This window comes from Littorina saxatilis, linkage group LG3 (genome assembly GCF_037325665.1).
Source record: "Littorina saxatilis isolate snail1 linkage group LG3, US_GU_Lsax_2.0, whole genome shotgun sequence".
In the NCBI taxonomy this organism is placed as follows: Eukaryota; Metazoa; Mollusca; class Gastropoda; order Littorinimorpha; family Littorinidae; genus Littorina; species Littorina saxatilis.
Genome location: NC_090247.1, coordinates 19,287,649 through 19,303,488, shown reverse-complemented (window position 1 = coordinate 19,303,488; position 15,840 = coordinate 19,287,649). Strand labels below are relative to the sequence as shown.

General features: G+C 38.0%; 1 long non-coding RNA gene across 2 annotated transcripts in view; it reads right to left on the bottom strand.

The window, feature by feature from the left end:
• Positions 1-15,520, bottom strand: part of LOC138961809 (uncharacterized) — a 16,683-nt gene extending 1,163 nt beyond the window's left edge. The window contains exons 1-5 of one of the 2 annotated variants that reach the window (XR_011454316.1): positions 15,460-15,520; positions 14,624-14,924; positions 11,828-12,871; positions 3,436-3,495; positions 1-1,273 (exon numbers count right to left, since the gene is read on the bottom strand). The exon at positions 1-1,273 is cut by the window's left edge and continues 1,163 nt beyond it. This is a non-coding gene — a long non-coding RNA (uncharacterized lncRNA). Of the gene's footprint in view, positions 1,274-3,435; positions 3,496-11,827; positions 13,330-14,623; positions 14,925-15,459 lie in introns of those variants that run through there. The other variant, XR_011454315.1, reaches the window with a different exon arrangement.
• Between the last annotated feature and the right edge of the window lie 320 nt (positions 15,521-15,840).

The window sequence follows — 15,840 nt, the reverse complement described above, 5'->3', positions numbered from 1 at the left end:
TGTTTGTTTGTTCAATACAAAAAGAGTTTTTGAAGCCTTGAACTCGACCTATGGTTTCCGAGCAACATGAAAACAGGAACTCAATCATGTTTTCTCAGTGTTGACAAAAAGATTCTTTGATACACAGCGCCCTAGCATTAGATGGTTGAAATTCCACTGGCGCGAAAGAAATTTACAGAAACTGTGAACAGGGATAGACAGTTGTAAAATAATTAACATATTCAGGTTCTCTTATGTGGAATTTTTTTAAACAAAATTGGTATGTTAATATTTTAGAACCGTTGAAGCCCCAAAAGCTCAAAACGTAAAAATCAGTCAATGTTCACATGTCGACGGGTTTTTCGTATTTGGTATAACTTTTTGTCCTTGTGTAGTTTCCTCAAGGAAATGCAGGCTGCTCTCCCTGGGGACAGCGTGTAGCAACAGCATCGCGCTACCCAATTTGCTGCTGCTGCTGCTGCTGCTGTTGTTGTTGTTGTTGTTGTTGTTGTTGTTGTTGTTGTTGTTGTTGTTATTATTGTTGTGAGAAAAGTTCTTTGCAACTTGTACAGGATTTTCATGATCGCTATCACATACATATTCTAGGTATATATTAAAAAAAATCAATTTCTTTCTGCGTAGTCACAAGCCGTGAAACACAGGGCTTGTACAAAACAAAGTACAGTTCAAGGGATGCTATGGTGGAACTATTGTGTTCCATTTTAGAGTGACTTGCATTCTGGGTTAAAAACAATCGATTAAGAAAAAAGAGAAACTTGATCATATGCAAGCTTTGACGGAATAGCAGTCGATGACACTAGGTTGGAAGTCACTGTATCTTATCATTGAAGATACCTTGACTCAGTTAAAATTTAAACAACAACAACAAACAAACACACTTTGAATGTAAGATATTGAAATGGCCCTCCAAAAATTAAACACCGCTTAGCTTTATTTTTTAAATGTTTTGCTTTCTAATGTTGTTGTTGTTGTTGTTGTTGTTGAATCTAATTTAATTTGGTTATGTTAATTATGTTCGGGTTTGATGACATGCATGCAGTTTCACTAGGTGATCCTCATTCTAACACACATCATTGAAGACGGCACAGCGTGGCAGGATAAAATGGTGCTCTCAAAACTCACACCATAAGGTTTCTGAGAGTGTAAAGTTGAGGATCGCAGAAGAAGATTCCAGCAGACAAAGATTAATGACGAAGCGTCACTCCCATTTCTTGTATTTGTTCTTCCGTGCGTGGCACGTCATCAGGGTCGTCTGGCGGTTCAATCTCAGTCGCTGAAAACAACCACCAGGTAAGTCAAAGAAATGTAACAAGTTCAAGTTCAAGTTCAAGTTTATTAGTCCATAACCCATGGGGGCATTTTGAACAATAAATACAATCAATACAATCATGATATATGCTAATATAATAAATAAATAAAAATTAAAAAAAAAATTAAAAAAAGTTATGAATTAAAAACTGTTTCAAATTCTATTAATAAAGTCCAAAATATTCTTTAGCAATTTCTTTTTCTTAGTAGCAAACAACTTTTTAAATTTAAGTGCATTAGGTTTTTTCCAATAGTAAGGTGGTAACAACTCAGCTCTTTCTTCTTTGAAAAAATCACAGACAAATAAATAATGGAATTCATCACCTATGTCATGTGATACACATTTGGTGCAAGTTCTTTCTGACCTCGGGATGTTAAGATAACGTTCTTTCTGTACAGGCAAATTGTTGTTTAATGTTCTAAACTTCATCATTGAAACACATTGCTGATATGGCAGGGTTGTGACGTAGTCTTCACATGCAAAAATATCTTTGAACATTCGATAATTCCAAAACATATTTTTTTGTTCCAATTTCTGTAAACCATTTATGGATATACTGGTCATATAAGCTTCTTTTTACTTTCTTTTTAAACCATGTGCTTGAGTATTGAATATTTTCTTGAGAAGTCCAAAGGCCAGAGAGACCAATTTCATTTAAGGTTTTTTCAATGAAACATAAGTACTTGGATTCAATCATCTTGTTGATATACAATTTATAAGTAAAGCAATACACAATACTTGAAAATTTATTTTTATGAATAGGACTAATCAGTTTATACCAATAGCAAAGCATTCTACATTTCATATTAACATCTAGTGGATATCTTCCAAGTTCACCAAATATCATAGCATTTGGAGTTGATTTTTTTAGTTTGAAAAACTTGTGCACTTTTTAAAATTGTTATTTCGCACTGACAGAAGAGAGCTATTGTTAGGCAACAACTCGAGGCATGAATGCGGAGACATAACGACATTTCCCGTGCGTGTTCATGTTATGCGGACATGGATGAATGGATATTGGAAGTCAGTCAGTTTTGTTCTCTTTCTTTCTTTATTTGGTGTTTAACGTCGTTTTCAACCACGAAGGTTATATCGCGACGAGGGAAAGGGGGGAGATGGGATAGGGGAAAGGGGGGGGGGAGATGGGATAGAGCCACTTGTTAAGTGTTTCTTGTTCACAAAAGCACCAATCAAAAAATTGCTCCAGGGGCCCGCAACGTAGTACAATACACGACCCCACTGGGAGAATGCAAGCTTCCAGTACAAAGGACCAAACATTTCTTACACACTGCCTGACCAAAATCCCCACAAACATCGACCACACTCCACACAAGAACCACTTAACAAGGGCAAAAGGAGAAACAGAATCCGTTAGTCGCCTCATACGACATGCGGGGTGCAGAGAAATAAGGATGTGGAAAAGAAGACTTTTGGTAAGTGATAAAAGGTGATGGATCCAGTCAGGTAGAAATAAGACAACAAGAAAAGAATTGGAAAACTGCAGGGAATAGTAGGGAGAGTTTTCTTGGAAGGAAATATAGGTGAAAGGACTGGTAAGGCAGAAATAAGACAAAAGAAGAGAAGAAACAGAACCGTTAGTCGCCTCTTACGACATGCTGGGTAGCATCGGGTAAATTCTTTCTAGTCCCAACCAATATGGGACTCCCCCTAACCCGCGGGGGGTTTTGTTCTCTTGATGCGCGTTTAATTAACAGATCAGTGAATGAATGTTGCCTTACCGAGAACCCCAGATTATGCATTGGTCGAGAGAGAGACAAAGAGAGAGAGAGATAGAGTGACAGAGAGAGAGAGAGAGAGAGAGAGAGAGAGAGAGAGAGAGAGAGAGAGAGAGAGAGAGAGAGAGAGAGAAAGAGAGACAGACACAGAGACAGAGACAGAGACAGGCAGACAGTGGGACATAGAGACAGGCAGAGAGGGAGACAGAGACAAAGAGATACAGGCACACACACAAGCACACAGACAGACAGACAGACAGACAGACAGACAGACAGACAGGCAGGCAGACAAACAAAAACAAAACAATAAGGAGAGATAGCGTGCTTGTGCGAGAGTGTGTGTGGATGCATTCATTGTGTAGTTGAAAGGAGCCTACGGTTTGACCTAACCCGTTATATCCGGCAGTGGCAGATCCACCGCATCATTAGTGGGTGACGCCATCGTGTCACCTGCAAAAATACATCCCTTCAGGTAATGCGTTCTGTTTCAATTAAAATGTTTGAATCGTCTTGTATTGTTTGACCAGCTCTACGTAAGACAGAAGGCCCGTTACGGTGTCACATTTCGCAACGTAATATAAAAACAAGTCGCGTAAGGCGAAAATACAATATTTAGTCAAGTAGCTGTCGAACTCACAGAATGAAACTGAACGCAATGCAACGCAGCAAGACCGTATACTCGTGGTCCATCGCTCACGGCATAGGCAGTGAAATTGACAAGAAGAGCGGGGTAGTGGTTACGCTATGCTGCATAGCACGCTTTTCTGTACCTCTCTTCGTTTTAACTTTCTGAGCGTGTTTTTAATCCAAACATATCATATCTATATGTTTTTGGAATCAGGAACCGACAAGGAATAAGATGAAAGTGTTTTTAAAACGATTTCGAAAAAAAAAATTTGATAATAATTTTTATATATTTAATTTTCAGAGCTTGTTTTTAATCCGAATATAACATATTTATATGTTTTTGGAATCAGCAAATGATGGAGAATAAGATAAACGTAAATTTGGATCGTTTTATAAATTTTTATTTTTTTTTACAATTTTCAGATTTTTAATGACCAAAGTCATTAATTAATTTTTAAGCCACCAAGCTGAAATGCAATACCGAACCCCGGGCTTCGTCGAAGATTACTTGACCAAAATTTCAACCAATTTGGTTGAAAAATGAGGGCGTGACAGTGCCGCCTCAACTTTCACGAAAAGCCGGATATGACGTCATCAAAGACATTTATCAAAAAAATGAAAAAAACGTTCGGGGATTTCATACCCAGGAACTCTCATGTCAAATTTCATAAAGATCGGTCCAGTAGTTTAGTCTGAATCGCTCTACACACACACACACACACGCACACACGCACACACACACACACATACACCACGACCCTCGTTTCGATTCCCCCTCGATGTTAAAATATTTAGTCAAAACTTGACTAAATATAAAAAAGAATCCAACATTCTAAACATTTTATTGTTTTCAGTGAACATTTTTTATTTAGTGTGTGTGTGTGTGTGTGTGTGTGTGTGTGTGTGTGTGTGTGTGTGTGTGTGTGTGTGTGTGTGTGTGTGTGTGCATTGATGTCCAACACGTTCATGTCCATCCATCCATCTTGTAGCTATGTCTAACAAGTTCATATCTATCTATACTGCTTGTAGCTATGTCTTACACTTTCATATCTATCTATACCACTTGCAGCTATGTCTTACATTTTCATATCCATCTATTAATCTTGTAGCTATGTCTAACACTTTTATTTTCATCTATACTGCTTGTAGCTATGGCTTACACTTTCATATCTATCTATACCACTTGTAGTTATGTCTAACACTTTCATATCCATCTATACTTATTGTCGCCATGTCCAACACTCGCATATTCATCTATACATCTTGTAGCTCATTATAACACTGTCATATCCATCTATACAGCGTGTAGCTATTTCTAACACTGTCATATCCATGTATACTGTTTGTAGCTATATCTAACACTTTCATGTCCATCTATACTGCTTGTAGCTATGTATAACACTTTCATGTCCATCCATACTGCTTGTAGCTATGTGTTACACTTGCATGTGCATCTAAACTGTTAGTAGCTATGTCCAAGACGTCCATGCCCATCTACACTTCTTTGTCCAATACATTCATGTTGATGAATACTGTTTATAGCTATCTCTTAATTGTTCCTATCCCTTTTCGCTGCTTTCTAGTTTTGTCAAACTCTTTCCATATACATCAACACGGTTTTCAGCTTTGTCAAACTCTTTCATATTCATGTACATTGTTTGTAGCTATGCCCAACTGTTTAACATCCATCTACAATGTTTGCAGCGTTGTCAAACACTTTGACATCAGTCTACACTGCTCGTTGCTTTGTCCTGCGCGTTCATTTTGATATACCTTGCTGTGTGACGTGTTACCCTGTTCCTTGTCCATCTATAATGATCTGTCACTTTGACCTGTGCCTTTCTGTCCATCTACCTTTGCCTGATACTCTGACCCATGCTATGTTATTCATGTAAACTTTCATATCAATATACCTTGCTTATAATTATGCCTAACCCTTCAATATCCATGTACACCTCACTGTATGTAGCAATGCCCAGCAGTTTTATATCCATATGCAATTGTTTTTAGCTATGCCTAACTCTTTCACATATATCTACACTGCTTGTAGCTTTTGTCCAATACTTTCCTGTCAATCCACACAGCTTGTAGCTATGCCCTACGTTTTCATATTCATCTACACTGTTTGTAGCTATGCCAACGTTTTTAATGCTCATCTACACTGTTTGTAGCTATGCCAAATCGTTAATGTTCATCTACATTGTTTGTAGGTATGCCCAACGCTTTCATGTCCATATACACTGCTTGTAGTTATGTCCAATTTTTTCCTATTCATCTACACTGCTTTGCATCTTTGTCAAACTTGTTCACACTTATTCCCATTTTATTGTACTTTGCAAACCTCTTTCATATCCATCTAAACCTTTTGAAGCTTTGTCAAACTCTGTTGTATCCATCTTCACCTTATCAGCGTTGTCAAACACTTTCATATCAATCTACACTGCTTGTAGCTTTGTTCATGTTTATCTACCTTGCTTTGTGACTTGTTACCCTGTTCATTGTCTATCTACATTGACATGTTTGACCTGTGCCTTGTAGCTATGTCTAACACTTGCATGTCCATTCACACTGCTTGAAGCTATGCCCAACTCTTTCATAATGATATCTGTACAGTGATTTTAACTATGTCCAAAACTGTTATACCCATCAACACTGCTTGTAACTATGTTCAACACTTTAATGACCACCAACAGTGCTTGTAGAAATGCCCAAAACTGTAAAATTCATATTAACTGCTTGGAATTGTTGTCACCTCTTTCTTATCTATTAGCATTGCTTTGCAACATTGTCCAACACATTTATATCCATATACACTACTTGTAGCCATGACCATCTGTCTATCTACACTACTTTTAGCTTTGTCCACCTCTTTGATATCCATCTACATTGTCACTTGCTTGGTCAAGCTCTTTCATATTCATCTTACCGTTCTTTGTAATTGTGTCCAACCCTGTTATATTTATCTTAGCTTCTTGTAACTTGTTACTATGTTTATTGTCTATCTACAATGCCATTCAGCTTTGACTTGAGTCTTCTGGTTCATTCCATTGGAACTAAATGTGAGCATGACGTCACAGGTCCCTAAACACTGGCCTTCTTGGTGGTCTGATTCACTTTTAGCCGTCGAAAAAATCTATTTTGTTTCATTTGGTCACTTAGTCACGCCGATCTATCGTGTGAAATAAAGCGACCACAAGAGCATTGAGAACAGATTGTTGAACCGGTCAAACATGACATTTAATTAAGAAAATTCCTGTTGTTGTTATTTACGTTTTGACGCATTTTGTTCGGTTACGTGTTCTTTGTGTTGAAAGAACAAAGAATGCATGCACAGTGACGTGTCGCCACGTCGACAGCGACAGCGACAGCGACCGAGCTTGTCATAACTGAGATCAACGAACTATCACGTTCATTACACAATAATTAACGTTAAATTGTCATTCTGTTCGTGATACTAAGAATTCCGAAACTGACGCATTAATTTAAATTTGTCTAAGGTATTCGTTTACCAGTCAAAGTGGCTTGAGCGATGATCGCCGATCAGAACGGGCCAGTAGTATGTTGCTGATATTTTTTTCGCTGCGGTCTACCACGTACCGTTTCGAAGTACGCGGATCAGTCCTTTGATTTTAATTAAATTTCATTTGATTAGTGGTACATTTTTGTTGCATAAAAACACGTTTTTGATAAAAGAAAAGTAGCATTTTTTGTGTGGATGGAGGGTGGAGGGGGAGTGGTGCAGGTCCCACTATGGTAAGACTCGTAACGGCGGAACTACGATTAAAAATACACCCTGGCCTTAAACCTTGACCCGTAATGGAAGATTTTTTGTACAGACGCTGAGGCCGGAAAGACTCGTGTGGCGTGTGCCGGAGTCAAATTTCTTACAGCCAAGGAAAACGCTTCTAATTTCTATTCGTTTTGGTATCATGTTTTGTATAGTTGAGTGTTCATAGCTTCAGAAAAGCAAGTGGGGTAAATATAAACTGTATTCGCAGTAGTCACGTGTTTCCGCCCGCAACTGTCTGCGTGGAAAAGTCATGGCGTCCCTCTGAAAAAAGGACGTGTTTTGTATTCCTTTCTCAATCTTAAGTCAACTTTTTGTGTAGTTTAAAATGGGTTTCATTCTCTGTCCCTACCTCAGAGCCAAGAAAAAGCGAAGGAATGGAAATAAATGTGCCCATAACGTGAGAACGTCTGTTTGAACATTTTATCTGTTAATATTTAAAAGGTGAGGTGAGTGATTGGTTTATCCTGGTCACGAGTGACCTTTGGCTGACAGACATATACAAATGGCAGGGGTCGATATTGATCGAACTCTGAAGGGCAGAACCAGGGTCTCCGCCGTGGTCATATCAAACCGAGAGTCTACCAGACGGAAAAGTCACACACAAAACAAGAAAAAGAAAAAACAAGTCGCGTAAGGCGAAAATACAATATTTAGTCAAGTAGCTGTCGAACTCACAGAATGAAACTGAACGCAATGCCATTTTTCAGCAAGACCGTATACTCGTAGCATCGTCAGTCCACCGCTCATGGCAAAGGCAGTGAAATTGACAAGAAGAGCGGGGTAGTAGTTGCGCTAAGAAGGATAGCACGCTTTTCTGTACCTCTCTTTGTTTTAACTTTATGAGCGTGTTTTTACACATACACCACGACCCTCGTTTCGATTCCCCCTCGATGTTAAAATATTTAGTCAAAACTTGACTAAATATAAAAAGACAGTCATACCTCGTTTTTCTCGTGCATATCAAACCGAGTGAGGGACTGACCTAAATCGTTCACTGAAGCAAACGAACACTGACAGACCCTTCGAAGTTGCAATACAGCTTTGGGACAAGCGGCAAAGGCACAAGACACAGGTTTGAATAAATAACAAGTCGCGTAAGGCGAAAATGTGAAATTTCATAAAGATCGGTCCAGTAGTTTAGTCTGAATCGCTCTACACACACACACACACACACACAGACAGACGCACATACACCACGACCCTCGTTTCGATTCCCCCTCGATGTTAAAATATTTAGTCAAAACTTGACTAAATATAAAAATCACCAGTGTCGTTACCCTCCATATTTGTTCAAGAAAAGGTTTGATAAAGACAACCAAACATGTGTCTGCTTTGTTACGTTATCTTGCTGCCAAAAATAAAAAGAAAGAACAAGTCGCGTAAGGCGAAAATACAACATTTAGTCAAGTAGCTGTCGAACTCACAGAATGAAACTGAACGCAATGCCATTTTTCAGCAAGACCGTATACTCGTAGCATCGTCAGTCAACCGCTCATGGCAAAGGCAGTGAAATTGACAAGAAGAGCGGGGTAGTAGTTGCGCTAAGAAGGATAGCACGCTTTTCTGTACCTCTCTTTGTTTTAACTTTCTGAGCGTGTTTTTAATCCAAACATATCATATCTATATGTTTTTGGAATCAGGAACCGACAAGGAATAAGATGAAAGTGTTTTTAAATTGATTTCGACAATTTAATTTTGATAATAATTTTTATATATTTAATTTTCAGAGCTTGTTTTTAATCCAAATATAACATATTTATATGTTTTTGGAATCAGAAAATGATGGAGAATAAGATAAACGTAAATTTGGATCGTTTTATAAATTTTTTATTTTTTTTTAACAATTTTCAGATTTTTAATGACCAAAGTCATTAATTAATTTTTAAGCCACCAAGCTGAAATGCAATACCGAAGTCCGGGCTTTGTCGAAGATTACTTGACCAAAATTTGAACCAATTTGGTTGAAAAATGAGGGCGTGACAGTGCCGCCTCAACTTTCACGAAAAGCCGGATATGACGTCATCAAAGACATTTATCAAAAAAATGAAAACATCATTCGGGGATTTCATACCCAGGAACACTCATGTCAAATTTCATAAAGATCGCTCCAGTAGTTTAGTCTGAATCGCTCTACACACACACACACACACACACACACATGTACATACACCACGACCCTCGTCTCGATTCCCCCCTCTACTAAATGTAACAAGTCGCGTAAGGCGAAAATACAATATTTAGTCAAGTGGCTGTCGAACTCACAGAATGAAACTGAACGCAACGCAACGCAGCAAGACCGTATACTCGTAGCATCGTCACTCCACCGCCCGTGGCAAAGGCAGTGCACGTGGAATTGACAAGAAGAGCGGGGTATTCGTTGCGCTGAGAAGGATAGCACGCTTTTCTGTACCTCTCTTCGTTTTAACTTTCTGAGCGTGTTTTTAATCCAAACATATCATATCTATATATTTTTGGAATCAGGAACCGACAAGGAATAAGATGAAAGTGTTTTGAAATTGATTTCGAAAAAAAAATTTTGATAATAATTTTTATATATTTAATTTTCAGAGCTTGTTTTTAATCCGCATATAACATATTTATATGTTTTTGGAATCAGCAAATGATGGAGAATAAGATAAACGTAAATTTGGATCGTTTTATAAATTGTTATTTTTTTTTTACAATTTTCAGATTTTTAATGACCAAAGTCATTAATTAATTTTTAAGCCACCAAGCTGAAATGCAATACCGAACCCCGGGCTTTGTCGAAGAGTACTTGACCAAAATTTCAACCAATTTGGTTGAAAAATGAGGGCGTGACAGTGCCGCCTCAACTTTCACGAAAAGCCGGATATGACGTCATCAAAGACATTTATCAAAAAAATGAAAAAAACGTTCGGGGATTTCATACCCAGGAACTCTCATGTCAAATTTCATAAAAATCGGTCCAGTAGTTTAGTCTGAATCGCTCTACACACACACACACACACACACACGCACACACGCACACACACACACACGCACGCACATACACCACGACCCTCGTTTCGATTCCCCCTCGATGTTAAAATATTTAGTCAAAACTTGACTAAATATAAAAAGTTCCTCTTCTGTAATGTGCCGAGTTCAATGTCGGGTGCCTTTGCCTCTGAACTTTCCTAGAGAAACGGTTTAGTTTTGCCCATTTTAGAAGGAATTCTTTCTTGCGCAGTGGTTATCGAACCGGCTGCGGTGAGAGTCGATACGTCGCAGCAGAGACATGCTATATATATGTGTCTCTGGTCGTAGGTTCGAGTCATGCCAGTGCGGTATTTTTATCTTTATTTTTGTTTTTAATTTTGTTTCATTTCTCAACTCTCCTTTCTTTTGTTTTATTTTACTCTATTCATCTTTATTCCAAAGCATTTTCGGTGATCAATTGCAATACTGAAACAAACCTCACAAGGCACTGATTTGGCATAGCATGGTCACTGCAGAATTCGTTTGCTAACAACTGCAGCAACATGAATCACTGGACCCGAGGCCAGAAACAACATTAGTTAACAGAAAATGGTAACCCTAGGTTTTGGCACTAGAAGGCCGTCATACCAGCGAGCCTGCCTGCTTCTGTGATTTAGGTCAGCACGTGTTTTGCGTGGAATTGTGTAACGTCATCGCAGTCACGTAGGCAGTCTCTTGTTATACACTTTTGAACAGATCGACGTGATATGTAATTGCCTGTCACGTGTTGTGATGGCCTATATTGGGACCCGCATTAATAATGCGTTCAGGACATGTTCAGTGTGAAAGTTTGCTGGAATAAGCCCATTGTGGCAGTCATTTTGGACTGGCCGGTATAAGACTTGTCAAAGAATCGAAATACGATAACGACGATTGGACGAGAAAAATGGTGCATGCGTGTGTTTGTGTTTTCCAAGTCTTGAGACCTATTTTCTTAGATGTTCTGTTAATAATAACCTCTGTGAATTTCCCCCAATTTAAGACTCCCACCTGTTTAACCTGATTTACTACGAGTTTTAAAGGTTTGAAAAGGAAGGTTCACTGTAATCTAGCTTTGAAAGAGGAATGGCAGTGCATACACTTCGCTTTCATCTTAGGCTAGCCTGGTAATGTCTCCTGATGTGCGTGGGTGTGTCCCATCTGTCCTCCCCCAGTCTCCTTCTCAGATTCAATGTAAAAGGCCAAGCTTTCCAACGCCAATTAATTAACGATCAACATGGACTTTAGATTTACATTTGAGTAAAGATGGGCTCAAGAGAGAGAGAGAGAGAGATAGAGGGGTGGGGGAGAGTGAGAGAGGGAGGGAGGGAGGGAGGGAGGGAGGGAGGGAGGGAGGGAGGGCGAGAGGGAGGGAGATATACCAACCTCACTTCATAGTGGTCTTGAGTTGGTGTTGACGGCATTCTCTTGTCAGTTTGTAAGTCAGAAAAATTAAAAAAAGAAAATAGATAAATAAATGAATAAAAAAAACCAACCAAACAACAACAAAAACAAAACAACAAAAACAAACAAACTACAAAAGCAACAACAAATACAAGTGATAAACAAAGTACGCCAAGAAGAGAGATTAATAATTAAATTTAAACAAAACAAATAATGTTATTATGCTTTAGGTAAACATATGGTTCACAAAAATAAGAACATTATGATATAGATTTATAACTAAATAAAAAAAAATGATTGACAAATAAATACATTTTTTGTAGATAAGTAAATGAATAAGCAAACGAATAAATAAACAAAATACAAAACAAAGAAGCATACATATAAATAAAGAAAGACATATATGAATATGAAAATATATAAATAAACAAATAGATAAATAAACACATAAATAAATAAGTAAATAAATAAACAAATAGATAAATAACAATAGCAAAAACAGACGAAAATAAAAACAAAGAGTGCGCCAAGAAAAGAGAAACTGGCCCGTTGAAATATGTCCCGGGTCTCCTTTTTTGTGGTAATCCAAAGACGTAAGTCCTCGATGAGCGTGAAACAGTATGCAGCCATGATTCATACCACACGATGCGGGAAATGTTGCACTTGCACATTTTCAACACTTTTCGAGATTTAACAAAAATCTTTTTTTAAATTTTCCATGGCATATGGAAACACTTAGCCAGCGAAGACAAGAGAAAACTCAACTCCAATATCAATTTCCTTGCCAGTTCCGATTGCTCCAATCTAACAGTCCAACAAAATAACACGCACAATCAGATTCTGAGCGCTGTTGAACTGAACTTATTTCCTGTATTCCGGTTCTCGTCTTTCATATTTCGGATTTCTCGTTCGGTCCTTCTTGTAACTGCCACAAGCATGTTAGTCAGTCTACCACTAACAAAGACAAGTTCAGTGCAGAGAAACTTGGTGGGAGAATGGTGCACCTCATGCATAGATTATAGCAGCCTGTCTTAAGATAAAGCAGAGAAGTGATACATTTTTCATTGTTTTCAAGGCTACGACACAACATTGCTCAACACGCGGGTTGTCAATGATTTACAGCTAGCGAATAAAGAAACGCGAGGGGTTTCGATTGTTTTAAAACCAGAAGACAAGACGTGTAAGCAAGAAAACAAGCTCTTCCTAAAGAGAAAATACGATCGTTGCAGGCTGGCTGACGATAATTTCTTCCTTACAAAACGTGTCTTTCTTTAAATCGCAGTGAGAAAAAGAAAATCCGCGTACTCTACACCCCAACAAGCCCTGTGTCAAAGAATTGAACATTTTTAGAACAAAAGTTAATTCGAATTAAAAAAGAAAGTTTTATCGTCAGTCCATTTAACCGTATTACTTAGTATTTAACAATAACGAAAATAATATTACCCAATATTGCTATTTCATATGTTACATGTATTTCCATTGGTCAATTGGGCAAAACATGAGCTCAGTGCAAAAGTGATATCGACGACATTTCCGTCGATATCAGTTTTGATATCGACGACCTCTTTATTGCTTCCCCACTTCAAAAACAAAAACACCTACATTTAAAAACAAACAAATATATATGAAAATGTAATTATCCCAGAATTTAGTTGAGCAAGTGACTAAAGACTTTTTGAAAGGAAAGACATTTTAAAATACTGAAAAATACAAGAAAAGAGTGAACAAAAAGAAATAATAATCAGAGGGAGGAATATGGAACAGCCAAAACTGAGACAAATACTTTTGTAATTTCTTTACAGAAAATACAAAATGTCCAGAGAATTAGCAATATATCTAACATTGACTGACTGTGTGATGATATCTTCTGCTATTGGTCTGTTTCGACAGTGATATCAAAATCGAGACCGGAGGTCTCGATTTTGATATCACTGTCGAAACAGACCATAGCAGAAGATATCATCACACAGTCCGTCAATATTGGGTAATATTGACGGACTGTGTGATGATATCTTCTGCTATGGTCTGTTGAGACAGTGATATCAAAATCGAGACCGGAGGTCGAGATTTTGATATCACTGTCGAAACAGACCAATGGCAGAAGATATCATCACACAGTCAGTCAATGTTAGATATATTGCTAATTCTCTGGACATTTTGTATTTTCTGTAAAGAAATTACAAAAGTATTTGTCTCAGTTTTGGCTGTTCCATATCCCTCCCTCTGATTATTATTTCTTTTTGTTCACTCTTTTCTTGTACTTTTCAGTATTTTCAAATGTCTTTTCTTTCAAAAAGTCTTTAGTCACTTGCTCAACTAAATTCTGGGATAATTACATTTTCATATATATTTGTTTGTTTTTAAATGTAGGTGTTTTTGTTTTTGAAGTGGGGAAGCAATAAAGAGGTCGTCGATATCAAAACTGATATCGACGGAAATGTCGTCGATATCACTTTTGCAATGAGCTCAGTTTTGCCCAATTGACCAATGGAAATCCACGTAACATATGAAATAGCAATATATGTCTTTATCAGATGATTTGTCTGAAAGGTTGCCTTGACATTTGTACTAGAGGCGAAATGCAAATATATTATATTCCTCGTCACTTCAATATTTTTAGCGTTTTGGTAAGAAATCGTTTTCAACCGTTTTTTGAAATTGTTGATTTTCTTCTTTTGTGAGAGTGTTGAAAACACTAAACACTTCACTGCATCCTTGTTTTTAATCAGTCATACATTTTCCTAGTTCCGGCCAACTAGTAAATGTTTGCTTACGAACCCTCAAAAGCAGTCCTTTGGAAACCAGTATCCGTTCAATAATTCTTTAACACAACCATCATTTTAGGTACAATGCTCTGAATACACGCTTCTTTTGTCCATAACAGAATGTTTTTCATTTGGCATTAGTAATTAATATTCACTTCCTTAGATGGCTAACTTCACATCAAAGAAATGTAACACAGGGAAAAAAACTTGAGACCACACGTGGCCGAGTATGTGTCTGTTGTTGTTTTCGCCACACGATTTTCTTCTGTTGCTTTTCAGCCTTGTGTTCTCCATGTTTGGGCGACAGTCCGAGTCTGAAAAGAACGTGAAATAAAATGTTAGGTACCCAACTAATTGTTCAGAAGTAAGTATCTAAAGAATAAAACACGGCATGCATGCGGCCTCCTCTTGGTCGTCGTCGTCGTCGTCATCGTCGTCGTCATCGTCATCATCATCACCAGCATCGTCAGCATCATCATCATCAGCATCATCATCATCATCATCATCATCATCATCATCATCATCATCGCCAAGTGTGTGTTTGTTGTTTTCGCAACACAGTGTTCTTATGTTTTTTCAGCTTTGAGTAACATATATATGACTTGACGATGGTCCAGGTATTATTTTGCCTCTCCAAGTCTGAAAGGAAAGTGAAAGAACGTTTTAGGCACCTAACTGATTGTTAGGAAGTAAATATCTTAGATATCATCCTCCTCCTCCTCCTCCTCCTCCTCCTCCTCCTCCTCCTCCTCCTCCTCCTCATCATCATCATCATCATCATCAACAACAACAACAACAACAACAACAACAACAACAACAACAAAGCCACACACTACTAGGGATTCTTACTTGCATTCAGACATCACCACCGCACACTGTCCAGCCTATGAATCACACTCACAAACTGAACAAGGATCTTCCTTCAGTGATTAAAGGTTAATTTTCTGCGTTATGCGTTATGGGACTTTGTCCTTTTTCAACGCAGGAAGGGGGGGGGGGGGGGGGGGGGGAAGGTGTTAATAACTGTGATTGTATGATGATCTATATTTCACAATGCCACTAGAAGAATTATATTGATGTATTGAACTCTGGTGGCCAGAGTTAACTGAGTCTTTTTACGTTTAGTCAAGTAATGGCTAAATGTTTTAACATAGAGGGGGAATCGAGACGAGGGACGTGGTGTATGTGTGTGTTTGTGTCTGTCTGTGCGTGTGTGTGTGTGTGTAGAGC